This window comes from Scyliorhinus torazame, chromosome 1 (assembly GCF_047496885.1).
Source record: "Scyliorhinus torazame isolate Kashiwa2021f chromosome 1, sScyTor2.1, whole genome shotgun sequence".
Classification (NCBI taxonomy): domain Eukaryota; kingdom Metazoa; phylum Chordata; class Chondrichthyes; order Carcharhiniformes; family Scyliorhinidae; genus Scyliorhinus; species Scyliorhinus torazame.
The window spans coordinates 113,579,402-113,598,694 of NC_092707.1; the positions used below are offsets into that span (position 1 = coordinate 113,579,402).

Here is a 19,293-nt window from a genome sequence, read left to right on the forward strand (position 1 = left end):
TATTGCAGATATGTCATTTGCTCATTTGTTGTGCAAAAGAGGACTGCTGCCATAAAATTCCAAACTGCTTAATTGCTGCACCATAAAATTAACATATCTGTGATGTGGAATTTCATTGCTGAACAGCAGCTGCCTGTGCATGGATTGAAGGAGAAACAAGGCGAGGATAAAGGTCACTGGTTGGGATCTTTACATCTGAAACTGAATTCTAATCTGAAGCAATTAGCTGCTGTAATTCTGACTGGTTAATATATAGCGTAACTAGAGACTCCTGACCTTAACTAATATATTGTCCATTAGGAAGCCTCATTAGAGATGTGACTCTCATTAGTATCATGGTGACAGTATGAAACATGTTTTATAATACTACTGAATATAATAATGACCATGAGCCTAGGTGACCCTAAACACATTGCCTCTTTTAATTTAATAGTAAAAATAATGAACATTATTTTAATCAGAAGTCAAGAAAGATTATGTCAGTTTAGGACAAATAATGCAATTTCACATTAAATACCAATTAATATAATTAATACTATTAATTAAAGGGAAAAATGGTTTAATTAAAATCACATGGGATATTCAGAACAATAAAAAGATTTCTCTTCAGTCTTCCCAAATTCGCAAAATTAGTGGGGTTCAGCATCATTTTAAAATTTTTTAATGTGACATACAATTTTCAAAGCAATCACCCACACAATACTGTATTTAAATACTGTATTCAAAACAATCACCCGCACAATACTGTATTTAAATACTGTATTCAAATCAATCACCCACACAATACTGTATTTAAATACTGTATTCAAAACAATCACCCGCACAATACTGTATTTAAAGACTGTATTCAAAACAATCGCCCGCACAATACTGTATTTAAATACTGTATTCAAAACAATCGCCCGCACAATACTGTATTTAAATACTGTATTCAAAGCAATCACCCACACAATACTGTATTTAAATACTGTATTCAAAACAATCACCCGCACAATACTGTATTTAAATACTGTATTCAAAACAATCGCCCGCACAATACTGTATTTAAATACTGTATTCAAAACAATCGCCCGCACAATACTGTATTTAAATACTGTATTCAAAACAATCGCCCGCACAATACTTTATTTAAATACTGTATTCAAAACAATCGCCCGCACAATACTGTATTTAAATACTGTATTCAAAACAATCGCCCGCACAATACTGTATTTAAATACTGTATTCAAAACAATCACGCACACAATACTGTATTTAAATACTGTATTCAAAACAATCACCCACACAATACTGTATTTAAATACTGTATTCAAAACAATCACCCACACAATACTGTATTTAAATACTGTATTCAAAACAATCACCCACACAATACTGTATTTAAATACTGTATTCAAAACAATCACCCACACAATACTGTATTTAAATACTGTATTCAAAACAATCACCCACACAATACTGTATTTAAATACTGTATTCAAAGCAATCACACACACAATACTGTATTTAAATACTGTATTCAAAGCAATCGCCCGCACAATACTGTATTTAAATACTGTATTCAAATCAATCACCCACACAATACTGTATTTAAATACTGTATTCAAAACAATCACCCACACAATACTGTATTTAAATACTGTATTCAAAACAATCACCCACACAATACTGTATTTAAATACTGTATTCAAAACAATCACCCACACAATACTGTATTTAAATACTGTATTCAAAACAATCACCCACATACTACTGTGTGTATGTTTCTCATGTGTGGAACGATCTGCCTGGTCTGTACGCAGAACAACACTTTTCACTGTACCTCGGTACACGTCACAATCTAAATCTAAACAATCACACGCAATACTGTGTTCAGAACAATCACACACACATTACTGTGTTCAAAACAATCACACATTATTGTTATCAGAACAATCATACAAACAATACTGTGTTCAGAACAATCACACACAATACTGTGTTCAAAACAATCACACGCACAATGCTGCGTTCAAAGCAATCACGCACACAATACTGTATTCAAAACAATTGAACACACATTAATGTGTTCAAAACAACTACATATGGAAAGGAAGTATAGTCAATTTAAACTGCTGACAGTTTTTTTTCTTAAAACATTTTTTTTAGAGTACCCAATTCATTTTTTCCAATTAAGGGGCAATTTAGCGTGATCAATCCACCTACCCTGCACATCTTTGGGTTATGGGGGTGAAACCCACTCAGACACGGGTAGAATGTGCAAACTCCACACGGACAGTGACCCAGAGCCGGGATCGAACCTGGGACCTTGGTGCCGTGAGACTGCAGTGCTACCACTGTGCAACCGTGCTGCCCTAAACTTATGATAGTTGCGTGATGGAAGGCTTTCGAAACATTACTTCGACTTTTATCTCAGTTACAAGATTTCATAGCTCTATTTTGTCTAATATTTTATTATTTGTATAGCATGTTATTTGACCATTTGTCCAATCAATAATAGGAATAATATTGTTTTGGTAATAACAGGCAAGCTGATGAATTCAATTATCCATTAAATGTGCTATTGTTGCTGTTTGGATCGATAGTGGCAGACAGGAGTCAATCGTCATTCTCATTGGTGGCCATGGCCAACGTTGTAGACTCACTGTTGTTGTAAACCTTTCAATCAGTTCTGAGGATTAATTATCTCACGGGTATTTTGAAAATATGCATTTCTCCCCTTACAATTTGTCATTTTTGAGTATGCTTTTACAAAATGGATTCATGGGGATGCGCAGGATGATACAGCATTAATTTACAGAAATCTGTGAAAGTACTCAAATGTGGTTTCAGTCATCAATCAGTTAATCAGTTACAAAGTAATCATGGGTTTCAAGAAATAAAGTTCTGTATTACTTATCTGAGCAAAGTAAAATTTCAACCTTTTCTGTCCAGTGGCTGTTACCTGCTCACTGACTCTCAGGCGGCACTGAGATTGCTTGTGGAGATCCATAACTGTCATGATCTCTGGGGGAAGAATACAAACCTGCATAGAGACTGGGAGGGATCTCTTGTGACCACCCTTTCACTCACCTCATTTGGTGGAAGTTGTTAAGCCCATCAGGCTCCGAATATTTAAATGTAAAATGGGGAAATTGTTTGGCAAGTTAATTACAATGTCAAGCCCTTTGCTTTGAGGTCACAAGCAGGATTCCTTCACCACTATAATGACAGTTTTTGACATGCAGGAAACAATAATTCAATTTTGATTCTAATTATTAAACCTTTGGCCGAAAACTGGGAGTTTCTGTGAAACAATAAAATAATTCATATTCAAACGCACAGAATAAATAAAACACCACAAAACTGCCAAATATTTGAGTAGGCCAGAACACATAATAGCTTTCACAAAGTGTCATCCCATGCAAATACATACTTTGGATTTTGTACAAATGTTAAAAAAAGAAGTTCCAACAGTATCTGATTCTCCAAAAGTTGTCCATTTTATAAACTAACCTAAAACTGGTTTAATGTGGGGGTTCCTCCAGTGAATTTACTGTCGGTGTATAAGTCAACCGTTGAAACCTCTCTCCGAAAATGGGGTTGAATTATCACTGAGTATAAACATGGTGCGGGTGGTCCTCATTTTTGTTATTTGCTGTTCTGTGTGACTTAAGCTCCAGCGCATCTTTAGTCCGTATCATCTGCTTGATCCCTTGCACATAGTTATAAGGTACTGGTACTTTTAACGCAGAGGTAAATAGATTCCTGATTAACAACGGGGTGAAAGGTTATCGGGGGTAGGCGGGAGATTACAATCAGATCAGTCATGGCCTTATTGGGTGGTATTTTCCCATTTTTGTACAGAGTGCCAGCTGAAGCAAGAAAAGCAATGTTGCAGCTCGTCAGCTGCACGGTTGGCTCTTCTCGTCGCATTGTGCAGCACTCTATGCAAAAGAATCTCCAGGCATGGCTCACACCGTCAGGCTGGCTTGGCAGGGCTGGGAAAAGCCAGCAATGCTGGGAAACCAGAGTTTGGGCTGTACATTTTAAAGGGCACCCCAATCTTGGAAAAAAAACCAAAGAGCTCCCCAGAGGCAGTGGCAGCGCCCCCAGGGGACAGTGGCAATGCCAGGGGGCAGTGCCAGTTGACAGTGCCGGGCATGTCCCTCTTACCTGTGCGTCCCTGGTGGGTTCCCATTGCCTGATTCCCATTTTAAAAAAACAATTGTAAACCAGAATTCCTCATATGGGCAACGATACAGATTTTAATGTGTTGAAATTATGGAATCATAGAATTTACAGAGCAGAAGAAGGCCATCTGGCCCATCGAGTCTGCATCGGTCCTTAGAAAGACCACCCTACCCATGCCCACACCTCCACCCTATCTGCACACCTCCACCCTATCCCCATAACCCCACCTAAACTAAATTGCACTATGGGCAATTTATCATGGCCAATTGATCTAACTTGCACGTCTTTGGACTGTGGGATGAAACCGGAGCACCCGGAGGAAACCCACGCAGACATGGGGAGAACGTGCAGACTCCGCTCAGACAGTGACCCAAGCCGGGAATGGAACCTGGGACCTGGAGCTGTGAAGCAATTGTGCTAACCACTATGCTACCGTGCTGCCCTTTAGTACATAAGACAACTCCAGTTTTCTGCCCCAATGACTTTGACCTTAATATATAGGGCAGCAACCTCTGCTCCTCGGACCACAATGACTGCTCTGCGACGGCGAGGGGCCACAGGTCTGGCGGGCCCCCTCCAGTCTTCTGCCACGCCTGGCGGTTGTGGGCTGCCCTTTCCTGGGGGGACAGATAATTCACAGTGTGAGACACTCGGACACGGGCAGTACAGGGGGTCTGCGGCTAGTGGCTGGTATCAGGGCCCGGCCATGGCAGCTGGCATGGGTGTTGGCATGTGTTGCAGGGTGAGGTGCGAGGGGGCTGCCAGCGAGCAGGGTTCAGTCATCCTCTTGGGGAAGCTAGGTGATGGAGTGTGGGACGGGGGTGGTGCCAGGGGCATGGAGGTGGTGATTCACCTTGGGTGGCCTGGGGGGGGGTTGCCCATCCTCAACTGGTACTGCCTACCTGATGTGGGCCACGTGGCGGGTTGGTGGCAAGGGGTGGGGTGGGGTGTTGTGTGGGACGAGGGTGGTGCGAGGGGCAGAGGTGGTGACTCACCCAGGTCACCCTGAGGAGGGCATGCAGCTGCTTTCTGCACTTCTGTCCAGATAGGATGCTGTCTACGGTTCACCTGTAAAAGATGGTAGGAGTCAATGTGGACATACCGAATTTCCTTAGTTTCCTGAGGAAGTATAGGCGTTGGTGATGGCGCGTGTGTCGTTCCCGCCTGCGCGCTTCTCCACCAGTCCTGTAGTGGTGGCGGCCCTTCGGATCTGGGGACAGTGGAGGAGGCAAGTGGGAGCAACGGGAGCATCGGTCTGGTCCCCCATATGTGACAACCATTGGTTTGCCCTGGGGAGGTTAGACGGGGGATTTCGGATATGGCGGTGGGTGGGGATTGAGCAGATGGGAGATTTGTTCTTGGAAGGGAGCTTTCCTAGCTTGAGGGCGCTGGAGGCCAAGTTTGGGTTGACGAGGGGGAATGAATTTCGGTATATTCAGGTGCGGGACTTTTTGCGCAGGCAGGTGCCATCTTTTGCACTCTTGCCACTAAGGGGGATCCAGGATAGGGTAGTGTCTAGAGGATGGGTGGGGGAGGGAAGTGTCTCGGATAATTACAAGGAGCTCATGGGGGCGGAGGAGACGCAGACTAGGAGCTGAGGCATAAATGGGAGGAGGAGTTGGGAGGGGAGATTGGGGAAGGCCTGTGGGCGGACGCGCTGAGCAGTGTTAATGGGACTGCAACATGTGCCAGGCTCAGCCTGATTCAATTTAAGGTCGTCCACCGGACCCACATGACAGTGTCCTGGATGAGCAGATTCTTCGGCGTAGAGGACAGGTGTGTAAAGTGTCTGAGAGGATCGGCAGATCATGTCCACATGCTTTGGGCGTGTCCAAAACTTAGGAGATACTGGCAGGGGTTTGAGGACGTCATGTCTAGAGTATTGAATGTAAGGGTGGCAATGGGTCCAGAGGTGGCGATTCTGGGGGTTTCAGAAGCCCCGGAAGTCCAGGGGGAGAAAGAGGCCGACGTTTTGGCCTTTGCTTCCCTGATAGCCCGGAGACAGATACTTCTAGCTTGGAGGGACTCCAAGCCCCCGCAGTCGGAAGCCTGGCTGTCAGACATGGCGAGTTTCCTGGGCTTGGAGAAAATCAAGTTCACCTTGAGAGGGTCGTTGTTAGGGTTCGCCCGGAGGTGGCAACCTTTCATTGACTTCTTTGCGGAGAGTTAATTGTCAGCGGGGGGGGGGGGTTAGGGGAATGTAGTATAGGGGGTCAATTAGGCAGATCTGGGTGGGACGGGTTACGGCAATTGCATTATGTACTTTGTTTATTGGACAGTCCTTTTGTTTTCTCATTCTGTAATTCTACTGTTTACAATGCTAAAAAATACCTCATTAAAATTGTTTATCAAAAAAAAGAGATGAAACATAGAATCATACCATCCCTCAATGCCAGCAAAACTAAAGAGCTGGTCATTGACTTCAGGAAGTAAAGTACTGTGCATACCCCTGTCTGCATTAACGGTGCCGAGGTGGAGATGGTTGACTGCTTCAAATTCCTAGGTGTGCACATCACTAAAAATCTGTCCTGGTCTACCCATGTCGACCTTACCACCAAGAAAGCACAACAGTGACTCTGTGGAACTCTTTGCCACAGAAGGCTGTGGAGGCCAAATCACTGAGTGTCTTTAAGACAGAAGTAGATAGGTTCTTGATTAATAAGGAGATCAGGGGTTATGGGGAGAAGGCAGGAGAATGGGGATGAGAAAAATATCAGCTATGATTGAATGGCGGAGCAGACTCGATGGGCCGAGTGGCCTAATTCTGCTTCTATGTCTTATGGTCTTATCGTCTTATCTCACTGAGTGTGACTGATATTTATACACAGAATTTATAAGCAGGACTTAAAATCAGAAATACAAACACTGTCTAAATTTTACTTCTTCCGCACATTTGTTACAAAATCCAGTCAAAGCTGATTCATCCCCACAATCCAATTGTGCAATACGTTTTAGAGAACTGAAAGCGTGTTATTCTGAGCCATGGGAAGGATCTCCCCACAACGCTGCTTCCTTCTATTATCTGTCCGCCAGCTCTGTTTGTTCCTTCTCTCCCCTCCTTGAAAAAGAGTCTTACAAAGACCCCCATTCAGAAACAATTGCAATGTCAGGAAATCCTTAACAGTTTAAAACCTAAGCATTTCAAAACCCCACAAAGCAAGGAAAATATCTCCAAAAACCTGATTCACTTTTACTTGAGAACTGCCAGGGGCCCTTTTCAATGGTGTTAGAAATACCTGCGCTAGGACTTGGACCATTCAGAATCAGTGCATGGGAATGCCAAGGGCATTAACCGGACTGTTAAAGTCCAGATGTGGGTTGAAGGAATTTGATGTTGTTGGGGTAGGGCGAGGGCTGAGGGTTAATATTGGGCTTTGGTTTTGGGTTGATTCTGTGACGTTGATGGTTCTTTCAGTTGAAGTAGTGTATATTTTTTCAATGGGAAATATTATACATAATGAAATTGCTGGTAAATATGTACGTGGTGACTGAGATATATGGCCCATATCAGACCATATTTAGATAATAAAATGTACAAAATAGCATCTCGGCGATTCTCCAAGAAGTCCAACACCAAAACAGTTGTGGAAAAGTTCAATAGGTCAGGCAGCATCTGTGGAGAGCTTAACAGCTTACATTTCAGGAAAAGTGGATCAGGCAACAATGATTCAAGATCCTGACAGATGGAAAAAAAGCAGGTTGACAGTATAGACCACTGCAGGAGCACAGTATTCCCACAGAGAACAATTTCCTATCACACGCACCAGCTCCTCCATCCATAGAGACTCCCCATCTCTAGAAATGCCCAAGAAATGTTGACAAATTTGGCCTACTCTTTAGTTTAGAGAAGTCATCACTAATCTCTCATTTCAGCCCGCAGTTGGTTTGGAAGATTTCATACTGAATGAAACACTGAAAGAAAAATGCTCCCAGCGACTTCAATGACCAAAACCCAATGCCATTGAAAGTGGTCGAGTTAATTGGTTAACAATACACTAGAAGACAGAAGTGGCCACCAACATTAGATGTTTGTTCTTTGTGACCTTAGGGCAAGGGATGAGTTGTTGAAAACAGTTGAAAGAGTTGGCCCAAACAATGGACATATGCCTGGCCTGAATTGTGAACAATCAGCTCCTCTCACAGATGGGTGTCTGGTTGCTGTGGAAGGTGAAGGGATGTGGAGATAAACTTGAAACAATGAGAATTGAATGAATGAGGCTGTGAGGAGGGAACGGCATTCTTTCATAGTTAATATTGTAGTTTGTTTTTCTGATAGTGATTGTTCAAACAACAGACGTGTGTTGATTGAGAGAACACAATTGAGTAAGTGTCCAGCTGTCCTTGTCAATGTTTTATTTAAATGGATGAATATTGAATGGCTGCAAGTTATAAACACCACAAGAAAAATGTTGATATTGACATTATAACAAATTCTCTACCCTTGACAAATCAAAAGCGATAGATTTTGGAATAAAGTAATAGTTATTTTGTAATTAAAAATTACATTACTATTGTTGCTGAAGAGATGGAAGGATGGTGTTATAATTTACAAAATCTTTTTCTGTTAACACGGTATCTGATCAAAAACTTGACGTTTTCTTGAACTAAACTAAAATGATCACAGCCAATCATTGCCAGTGTCTATTCTGAGTATTTATTAAGCTTGACCTGACCAAAGCCTCTGGAGTAAATACACGACACGATAAATTATGGTATCTCTCTTAGAGCAGCAGACTGGATAGAATGTCTGGACAATTTCAGTATATTTATGTTTATCACAGAATTCAAAAAAATGCTTCAAATAAATAACTGAAATTCTTGGAATAAACTTGTTCAAATTTTGAAGAGTCCTGCATAAAAGTCCAAAACTTGCAGGTAATGTTCTTCCCAATTGAACCTTTTTGTAACATTAGCAATTGAGATAGTAAAATGGAAAGAGACAAATTAGAATAATTTTTTGTTGTTTCATATATTAATTAAACTTTCTTGTAAAAAAACACATTCTGAACAGACTATAAAAATAAGGAGATCAGAGAATGCTAGAAATGCTCATCAGGTCGGTCAGCATCTATCACAAGAGGAACAGAATAAACTTTTTGAGTTAACGTAGACTCTTCGTCAGAACTCTGTTCTATGTTTATATGGTAAACGGTATCCTAAAATACTCAGATTCAGTATCTGACATCCTTGCTTCGGCTTGATGTGCAGCCGTGAGACATTCATCAGATAGTGACCCAAAGTCCTGCGCTAGTGGGGGGTTCAGGTGATAGCTGTGATGCCTCATCAATGTCCTCCAGTAACATCTCTTCTGAACTTACATCCTGGCTTGGCGCGGGTTCCCTGCTCATGGATAGGACAGGCTGTTTGGGTGATTATCGTATAAAGAAAGGGACATGGTGCTAGTACATGACAAGGGCAAAGGTTTGGGAGAGACAGAACTCACGTGAGTTTGTGGAGATAGATGAAAGTGCAGAGGCTCCTCATTTTTCTCGCTTCTGACCAGCCTGTCTGCACAGGCCGTCTCCTGCTGCACCCCTGCAAGCTCTAGTGCTCTCTCCCCGTACTGAGTGAGGACCTGGACTGCCAACACTCCACTGCCCATCTTTTCTCATTCGTGGTAGTTGTGAGCCAGCTTCTCCTGCAGGAAGACAGATGGGAAGGTTACTACCAGGCCGCACGCCAAGTCAGATGGCAATGATGCCTGGCGTGTGTTGGGGCTGCGCATGAGCAGGGATGAATGATGAGGAGAGAAGACTCAGAAGAGGTGAGGAAGCATATGGTAGTTTGAGTGTGACGTCTAGTGAGGTGCCAGCAAGTGGGGTTCAGATGGCATAGTGAGTGGTGTGTGAGTGGGAGAGATAAGACAAGAAGCACTTACCCTGGCAGCACGGAGGAGGCCAACCATCTATTTGAGAACTGCTCCCCCATCCTCTTTTAAAGAGTGCTGGCACTCACCAACGTGGCCACCATCTCCCAGGCGAGGTTAGTCACCTTGCAAATCAGACGCATCGCACCATGGGTGCAACGTTTTTCCCGTGAAAACTATTTTTGTCGCAAGTGTCTACAATTCCTGTCTGGATCGTGGTGACGGGGCTGACTGGATTCGCTCCAGTTTTTGCCCCAAATATGACACTTAGCCAAATTTTGGGAAGATTCTTCCTCCTATGCTTCATCCATGCCAACCCATGATTCTCATATACCACCTTTTCCCCTTACCCCCTTCCTGCCAACTCACCTAATATCTTTTGACACTTACTGGACAGCCCTGAGAGCTTTCACTATTCCTGGACAGTTCCAATGAGTTTGTGCATAAAACGTGTACAATCAAGTTTAATTCTAACAATCCCAAAGGATGCCTGATCTCTCCCAAAGGTGTCTGGGGACTCTATCCAAAAGGGGTAACTAACCTCGCCACAGGGCCTGGCAGTGCAAAGAATCCATCAAGTTCAGACCTCCTGGTCAGTTCTGTGCACTCTGGGCTTCATGCAGCTAGGATTTAAAACTCAGAGGTCAGTGAGTTCAGCTGGTGATTCAAATGGGCACCTGCTTCCACGATTTGTGCCTGTGGGAACCACGGGCCCGACTGCAGTCCCTGTCCATGCAAAGATAACAATGCCATGTTCGAGGGTGGAACTGAGGAAATTCAACCATTTCCATGATTTTCACTGTAAAAATCTGGGCTAGGTGAGTATTGTACAAACGGAATCATGGCTGACACACTGATCATATTATAACAGGGCCAGGAAGTTGAAACTTTCCGGGTCTTGCACCTGTGAATGTGCCACCAACGCAGTTACACCTCCACATCCCCCCCCCCCCCCCCCCCCCTCACCTCAATGCAAAGTTGAAACTTGACCCCCATTAACTTTTTCTAAACAAAATCTGGAGTAAATCTGCTTCTCCTTAGATATAAATCATGCTGAGGTAATAATTCAATCTGTGTAACCAAAGGGTTAATCGCTCTTTAAAAGGCTGAAAAGTGAATGTTGAAGAAGCACTGTGAAAGAGATTGGATGTATCCAACTTGTTTGCCAATGATATTCATGTGTCAGAACTAGGCCACAGCTGTAATCTGTATTTAACATTGTCAGTAAATCATTTTCTATTGTGAACTTTTACAGATACCTTCAAAGGCACCCTTCTAACAAAGGTAATTTCACTGCTGTAAACCAGGTTTAATGATTACAACAGAAATAATATAAGAATAAAGAAGCCTTCGGACCCTCTTGTAAATTTTATCGTTTCTCCTCAAAGGCTGAAGAAGTCTTTGTGTCCAGTAATAAACTAGAAAGGCACTGTTATTTTTTTTACTTTTTAGCTGATGTAATAAGAGGATCCTTTAATCAAATAAACAATATAGCAACTAAGATAAACTTTCAGCTCGGAGTCGCTCTGCATTGTACTTTGACTCTATCTTGGTTGAATACTTGGTTTATGCAGACAGCTTACATCCTTGGTCTTAGTTTCTGTGAGGTTGTCCTGTGTTAAAGACTTTATTAAACGAGTGAATGAACCACACAAAACAAAAGAGAGGGAGTATTTCAGAAAGAAAAAGCAATTCAAAGGACAAAGAAAGAGCAGAAAAGACACCATTGTCATGGAGAAGTTTAAACCACAAACGGGAACAGAAGTGATTCAGTGAGAGGTATGTTTGCTTCAACCACAAAGGGCAGTGTATTAAGGAACTAACTGGATTTTCCCACTTTTATGCTTTTGTTGCATGGGCTAGTTCATGCTCCATACATTTTAGTCAAAGTTGAATTCTCTGAAACTGCATTTAGCCAATTTTTGGTGCTTTTTCTAAACTTTATGTAGCCAGTATTATTTGACACATGGGGTATTTTTAAAACAAGCTCATGTGCATTGGACGAAAATAAACTTTGTTTCAGAGATGGTGATGTCCCAAACCAATATTCAGATTTGATCTTTTTTAAACAGTTTTATATTGATTTAAAACTTACAACAGGAACATTCAGATCTGTAAAAAATTATTGAAGTGGAGAAGATTTAGAGGGTTTACAAATCCACAATACACTCACTACATAAAAATCCTGTACAATTTTTCACAAAATCTATTAAAATATTAATTATATCTCTGAATTAAGTAGCATCAGCCTCAGAAAAATGTCCAGGAAACCCACTGACCATGTTCCAGTTGCGCTGGCAGATAATTGGACCAATCTCAAGAGTATATTATCCTTTCTAGTTAAAGCATTTAGGTCAAGGGAGGAAAAAATGTCATATTTCCATGACTCACAGGGACTTCACTTCATCGTCCCATTACAAAGCTGAAGAGTCTTTAAATAGACATAGAATTTACAGTGCAGAAGGAGGCCATTCCCTCAGGGATCAGTGTTGGGCCCACAACTGTTCACAATTTACATAGATAATTTGGAGTTGGGGACCAAGGGCAATGTGTCCAAGTTTGCAGACGACACTAAGATAAGTGGTAAAGCAAAAAGTGCAGAGGATACTGGAAGTCTGCAGAGGGATTTGGATAGGCTAAGTGAATGGGCTAGGGTCTGGCAGATGGAATATAATGTTGACAAATGTGAGGTTATCCATTTTGGTAGGAATAACAGCAAAAGGGATTATTATTTAAATGATAAAATATTAAAACATGCTGCTGTGCAGAGAGACCTGGGTGTGCTAGTGCATGAGTCGCAAAAGGTTGGTTTACAGGTGCAACAGGTGATTAAGAAGGCAAATGGAATTTTGTCCTTCATTGCTAGCGGGATGGAGTTTAAGACTAGGGAGGTTATGCTGCAATTGTATAAGGTGTTAGTGAGGCCACACCTGGAGTATTGTGTTCAGTTTTGGTCTCCTTACTTGAGAAAGGACGTACTGGTGCTGGTGGGTGTGCAGAGGAGATTCACTAGGTTAATCCCAGAGCTGAAGGGGTTGGATTACGAGGAGAGGTTGAGTAGACTGGGACTGTACTCGTTGGAATTTAGAAGGATGAGGGGGGATCTTATAGAAACATATAAGATTATGAAGGGAATAGATAGGATAGATGCGGGCAGGTTGTTTCCACTGGCGGGTGAAAGCAGAACTAGGGAGCATAGCCTCAAAATAAGGGGAAGTAGATTTAGGACTGAGTTTAGGAGGAACTTCTTCACCCAAAGGGTTGTGAATCTACGGAATTCCTTGCCCAGTGAAGCAGTAGAGGCTCCTTCATTAAATGTTTTTAAGATAAAGATAGATAGTTTTTTGAAGAATAAAGGGATTAAGGGTTATGGTGTTCGGGCCGGAAAGTGGAGCTGAGTCCACAAAAGATCAGCCATGATCTCATTGAATGGTGGAGCAGGCTCGAGGTGCCAGATGGCCTACTCCTGCTCCTAGTTCTTATGTTCTTATTCGACCCATCGGGTCTGCACCAGCCCTTGGAAAGAACACCATACTTAAGCCCACACTTCCACCGCATACCTGTAACCAAGCAACCCCACCCAACCCCTTTGGACACTAAGGGCCAATCCACCTAACCTGCACGTCTTTGAAGATCTTTTCTTCGGTAATTTTCACTTGATTTCTGCAAGAACAGCAAATCAGTTGAGATGGAACGGAAACCTTCATCCTTTTCTTTGGATCAGTTAGTAATAATTAATAATAATTAATTAATAATAATCTATAATACAATTGTTGTGGGAAAAATCAACCACTTCAAGAGTCAGACTTGCTGTGATCAGATAAATGCAGTTTTATTGTTACACAAAGCTTCGGGAGAAAGCGTATGTACCCTGCGGTACAGTAGCCAGCCTTTCTCCCGGTTTGAATGGCAGTCATTCATTTTATACTTTGCGTTCACAATGAGCCCAGATACAAAACAATTATCACCTTGTTATCTTTAAACAGCCACTTCGGGTTCGCAATGAGCCCAGATACAAAACAATTGTCACCTTGTTATCTTTAAACAGCCACTTCGGGTTCACAATGAGCCCAGATACAAAACAATTATCACCTTGTTATCTTTAAACAGCCACTTCGGGTTCACAATGAGCCCAGATACAAAACAATTATCACCTTGTTATCTTTAAACATTTTATAGATTGTACATCGCTATTTGTAAGCATTTTGCCATTTACACATGGCCACAGTCAAAGAGGTTTAACAGGTTACAGGCAGCAGGAAGGTAGTATCGATTGTCCCTTTGTTTTAGGAAGTGGCCCAAGACATTCGTATTAGCATATCATTGTGAACACCTTGGCTGAAGTCAGCTTTATTCAAGTGATGTGTCGCATTTATGTATTTTGTAATCTTCTTGTCTGGCTGCCTTTGTCCTGGATCTGTTCCTATCTGTCCTACTGGCACCCCGCTGGACTCCAGGCATCAGTTATGTCTGCTTTATTCTCTGTATCTCCATCTTGTGCGTCAGGCAGCCATCTTCTGTGCCAAGTGCCCTTTTGAACCATTTCCCACTTCACAATAATATATTATACTTTAATAATAATAAGTAACTTTACCAGACAATTTAAATTAAATCAGAATGCATGCAGATTTTAAACCTTCAATTAATAATGGCTGGCAGAAATCAACAACTTTCTTTGAGGGTTAAAAGCAGGAGCCCATGTTGGATGATAACATACAGCATAGAAACTTCACCAGCTTGTTAGTTATCTGATTCCAAAGAGTTAGGTCATTGCTCAGTTTCCTCCCACTTACCCAATAGTTTTTCTACGGATCTTTTGGGACTTTCAATAACTTTCCTTCTTTTTCTGCTGCTGATGATGTAAAAAGAGGCAGAAGCCCACAGAATATCAGGTTAATGGCATCACACTTTGCAGGATACAAGATGTAAGATCTCAAATTTATTCTGCTTTTTCAAAAGAGTACAGAATTATTCATTCTCCTCCAGAGGATTTAAAGAAATTACTGCACTCAACAAGAATTAAAGGTTTACCCGTATTTTGAATCATAAAAGACGTTAATTTGTACCTGAATTCCCCTTTTGGGAAAATATTTCTTCTATATAACTGTAGAATTCTTTTTGGAGCATTGTGATGAATGCAAAATTAGAAAAACGGGCCAGGATATTACCATCCATGTTTGTCTTGAGCGCAAACGGTGACGTGGGTGTAAAATCCAGCAAGAGTCAGAAAACGCAAATTGCACTGGAAAGATCCCGTCTTCAGGTATTAAATAGACTTCATGTAAAAAAAATAGATGAAGTTCACACAGGGGTTATGATTCTGTCGAACTGGGGTTCCCTCGTGTGAAGATAGAGTACAGTCCCAGTAGATGCCTAGAGATAGTCATCAATGGAGCTTCACAATGGAGGGGATTGTGGCTGGACCAATCCTTCTTGTCTCAGTCTCTCGGCGGGAGTGGGTGGGGGGGGGGTTACCAGAGACAGACAAGTTCCACTGAGATGAGGGGCGGGATTCACCGTGAACCAGCGGGGCAGGCAACTCCGGCGCCGAGGGGTGGCGTGAGCCACTCCGCCGTCGGGCCGCCCCGAAGGTGCGGAATCCTCCGCATCTTCAGGGGCTAGGCCGGCGCCGGAGTGGTTTGCGCCACGCTGACCGGCGCGGAAGGGTTTGGCGCCATGCCAACCAGCGCCGAAGGGCCTCTGCTGGCCGCCGCGAGTTGGCACAGGCGCGGGAGTGCCAGAGTGTGCTGGCGTCATCCCAGCGCATGCGCAGGGGGGATCATCTCCGCGCCGGCCATCGCGGACTGTTACAGCGGTTGGCGCGGAGGAATACAGTGCCCCCATGGCACAGGCCTGCCCGCGGATCGGTGGGCCCCGATCGCGGGCCAGGCCACCATGGGGGCACCCCCCGGGGCCAGATCCCCCCCACACACACCCCCGAGGACCCTGGAGGCCGCCCTCAGAGCCAGGTCGCGCCGGTCAGTACCTGTCGTAACATACACCGGCGGGACCGGCCAAAAACAGGTGGCCACTCGGCCCATCACGGGCTGGGGAATCGCCGGGGGGGCGCTGCCAGCAGCCGTCGACCGGCGCAATGCCCCCGCCAAATCCCTGCCGCCGGAGAATTCGGCAGCCGGCGGGGGTGGTATTCACGCTGCCCCCCGGCGATTCACCGACACGACGGGGGGTTGCAGTATCCTGCCTGAGCATTTTTAGCCGGGCTGGAGATTCGCCGCAACTGCGCCACGCCGCCCCGACACCGGCGCGCATTTCTCCGAGGTGCGGAGAATCGCGCCATTTGCACCGGCGCTCTTTGGCATGGCGCCGGTCGCAGGCCGCTTTACGAGGCTGGGCCGGAGAATCGCTGGCCCGCATGGGCCGAGCGGCCGCGCGGAAAAAGCAGAGTCCCGCCGGCGCCGTCCACACCTGGTCGCTGCCGGCGGGAACTCTGCGCGAAGGGTCGGGGGGCGGCCTGTGGGGGGGAAGGAAGGCTCCGTCCCTGGGGGGGGGGGGGGCTCCGAGGCGGTCTGGCCTGCGATCGGGGCTCACCGATCGGCAGGCCGGCCTCTCTCCCCCGGGCCTACTTTGTTGCGCGTCCGGCCCCAGAACCCCCGCGCCATGTTGCGTCGGGGCCGGCGCGTTCCGTAAAGCCACCGCTCATGCGCAGGTTGGCGCATCGCCACTGCCCTCAGTGCGCGCCAGGAAGTGAGGCTGGAGCAGAGTGAACCGCTCCAACGCCGTGCTGGCCCCCTGTGGGGGACAGAATCGCCAATGCCAACGCCCGTTTCACGACGGCACGGACACTCTGTCCCGCGATTGGAGAATCGTGCCCGGCACATGCTTCTGACAAGGCAAAGAAAGTGTGGTCTGGGCATCGTCCCCTTCCTCAGTTTATTCCCCACTGAGTACAAAAAGCACCAGTTTCAAAACTTAAAGCTCATCTCTGTCAGCAAATCGCTCGGCTTTACCTTTAAACCAGTTTCCCCCCCCAGTCATTAAAATAATTGCAGTGCAAAGAAGCAAACAGCTCTCTTCCATCTAGTGCCATTCTGAACAGTTAGCTGAAATCAAGTGATTCATGTTTGTTAACAGTGTAAGATGGACTTATGACCTTTTTTAAATAATCCAGGTCGGTTTCCAAGTATCCAGGTAATGTCTTTACATATTTTTAAAAGAAAATATTGTCCTGAAAGTTATGATTCGAACACTAGTCAGCCTTTAGTCCCATTATTTTTTTCCAAGTACTTTTCTCTCTCGTAATTGTTGTGATTGTTTTACATTCTTTTCTCTCTCTTGCTACCTGCGGTTTTACCATTCTTGGGATATGGGGCTGGGGAAAAGTGGAGTTCATGTTGAAGATCTTATTGAATGCTGGTGGTTTTCTTTCAAAGGGCTCCATAAGTTATTTCCGTTCCTGTTGTGTTAATGCAGTTAGGGTAAGTAACACAAGGTGCTTGGTAAATGCATGTTATTGGGCTTGATCTGCCAGCTGCGTCCCGCTGGAATTGGAACATGATGCCGCCGATAGATCAGGGAGAGGCCTCCCCCCGGGATTATGGGTGGGGCCCAGTTTTGCACAGCCAAGTGAGTTTAAAAACCCATATAGCTACGCTCGTGCCAGATTGATCAGCCACCTGGCATCTATCGGCCTCGCCGAGGAGACCCCAGCTGGGTGCCATTCAGTACTGGTCCCCACAAATGGGGATCAGGCAGAATGGTACCTGGGGGGGAGAGGGGGTTGTCTCCCAGGCAATTGGAGGCCCCCGGGTGGCTAGTATCTGGGTGGAGTGGCACCCTGGCACTGCTGGTGCCACCTTGCCAGCCTGGCACCCTGATAGTGCCATCGGGATGCCAGCTTGGCACTGCCATGGTGCCCGTGTAGCAATGCCAGATGGGCAGGGGTACTGCCAAGGGTACCAGACTGGCAGTACCAAGGTGCCCAGGTGGCATTGTGTCCACACAGGATTGGGCTTGGGAGTGCCCTGCCCATGTGAGGTGGTGTGCAGGGGCCCGAGGACCCCAGAACAGGTGAGTTGGGGTGTTGGGGGTGTCCGGGGGTTGCGTTAGCGTCGATAAATTGGGGCACCATTTAAAAATGGCTTCCTGATCTCTTCCTGCACTGAGGAGATCCACTTGCTGGAGCTGCAGGAATTGATGTTAAGTGCGTCATTGGTGGGGGTGTTCCTCACCAGGGCACAAAAACAAGACAGAGTGTCGTTAGAAAAAGAATCAGTGCTGGGTACAGCCCTGCTAATCCCGCTCAGAAAGAACTCTGTTTTATTTTGGTTAGATCACATGTCTTTTATGTCAATACTCCAAGTTGATTCCTATAAACCATTCCGCACTTAGTGAAGACATTGTTTCACATCAGAGGATGTGAAATACTCTCCATGAAAGAATCACCAACTGAAGTAGAAATTTAAACTTATATAATTGAGTCTGGATTGTTCTATCACATTCCAAGTTTAATTCATGAATCACCAAAACTCTCTCTAATCTCTGAGCTCATTCCTTTTCTATCACTCATTGATTTTACTACCTATATTTCCCGACAGTTATTCCATAGATATTTTAGTATCTAAACTCCACTACATTGTACTTCTTTATATCTTTCAGTGAATTGTCGTTTGATGTCCCTCTCTATTACAAATCACACTGACCTGTTTAATTCTGATAGAAAAATAGGTTAATCCTCTTCAAATCCTCTTCTACTTCTTTCTAAAAAAAAACAACAAAGAAATCTTTTCATAAGTAATAATCTACACTGGTACTAGTGTAATAGGACATTGTTACAACTCTTTGGTTTCATAGTTCCTTTGCAATTTGCATTTTATGTAGTTGTTGACACTCCCTGATTAAAACTTATGCCGCAAGGCGGCACGGTGTGCAGTGGTCAGCACTGCTGCCTCGCGGCGCCGAGGACCCGGGTTCGATCCCAGACCTGGGTCACTGTCCGTGTGGAGTTTGCACATTCTCCCCGTGTCTGCGTGGGTCTTGCCCCCACAACCCAAAGATGTGCAGGGTAGGTGTATTGGCCACATTAAATTTCTCCTTCATTAGAAACATTTTGAAAAAGATTATGGGTGTGACTTAATAGATATGATGCACTTGAGCGAGAGTGCAAAGCAACTGTTAGATCGCGGGAGAGGCCAAAATCGAGAACCGCGCTGGCTGCTGATTGGTTTGCGATTTAGCCGGCCCGCCTCTGTTGACAAAATCAGGAACCCACCGTGGCGTGACAAGAGACCAATTAT

The 19,293-nt window shown here is 44.5% G+C and overlaps 2 long non-coding RNA genes across 2 annotated transcripts in view; one reads left to right on the forward strand and one right to left on the reverse strand.

Annotated features, from left to right (window-relative positions):
* The first annotated feature begins 11,481 nt into the window (after window positions 1–11,481).
* The window catches only part of LOC140429627 (uncharacterized), a 114,288-nt gene continuing 106,476 nt past the window's right edge, over window positions 11,482–19,293 (forward strand). Inside the window, exon 1 of the long non-coding RNA XR_011949147.1 lies at window positions 11,482–11,818. This is a non-coding gene — a long non-coding RNA (uncharacterized lncRNA). The remainder of the gene's footprint in view (window positions 11,819–19,293) is intronic.
* On the reverse strand, window positions 13,847–18,737 carry LOC140429622 (uncharacterized). Its single transcript, XR_011949145.1, has 2 exons — window positions 18,700–18,737; window positions 13,847–14,891 (listed from the first exon to the last, which is right to left on the reverse strand). It is a non-coding gene; the product is annotated as an uncharacterized lncRNA (long non-coding RNA).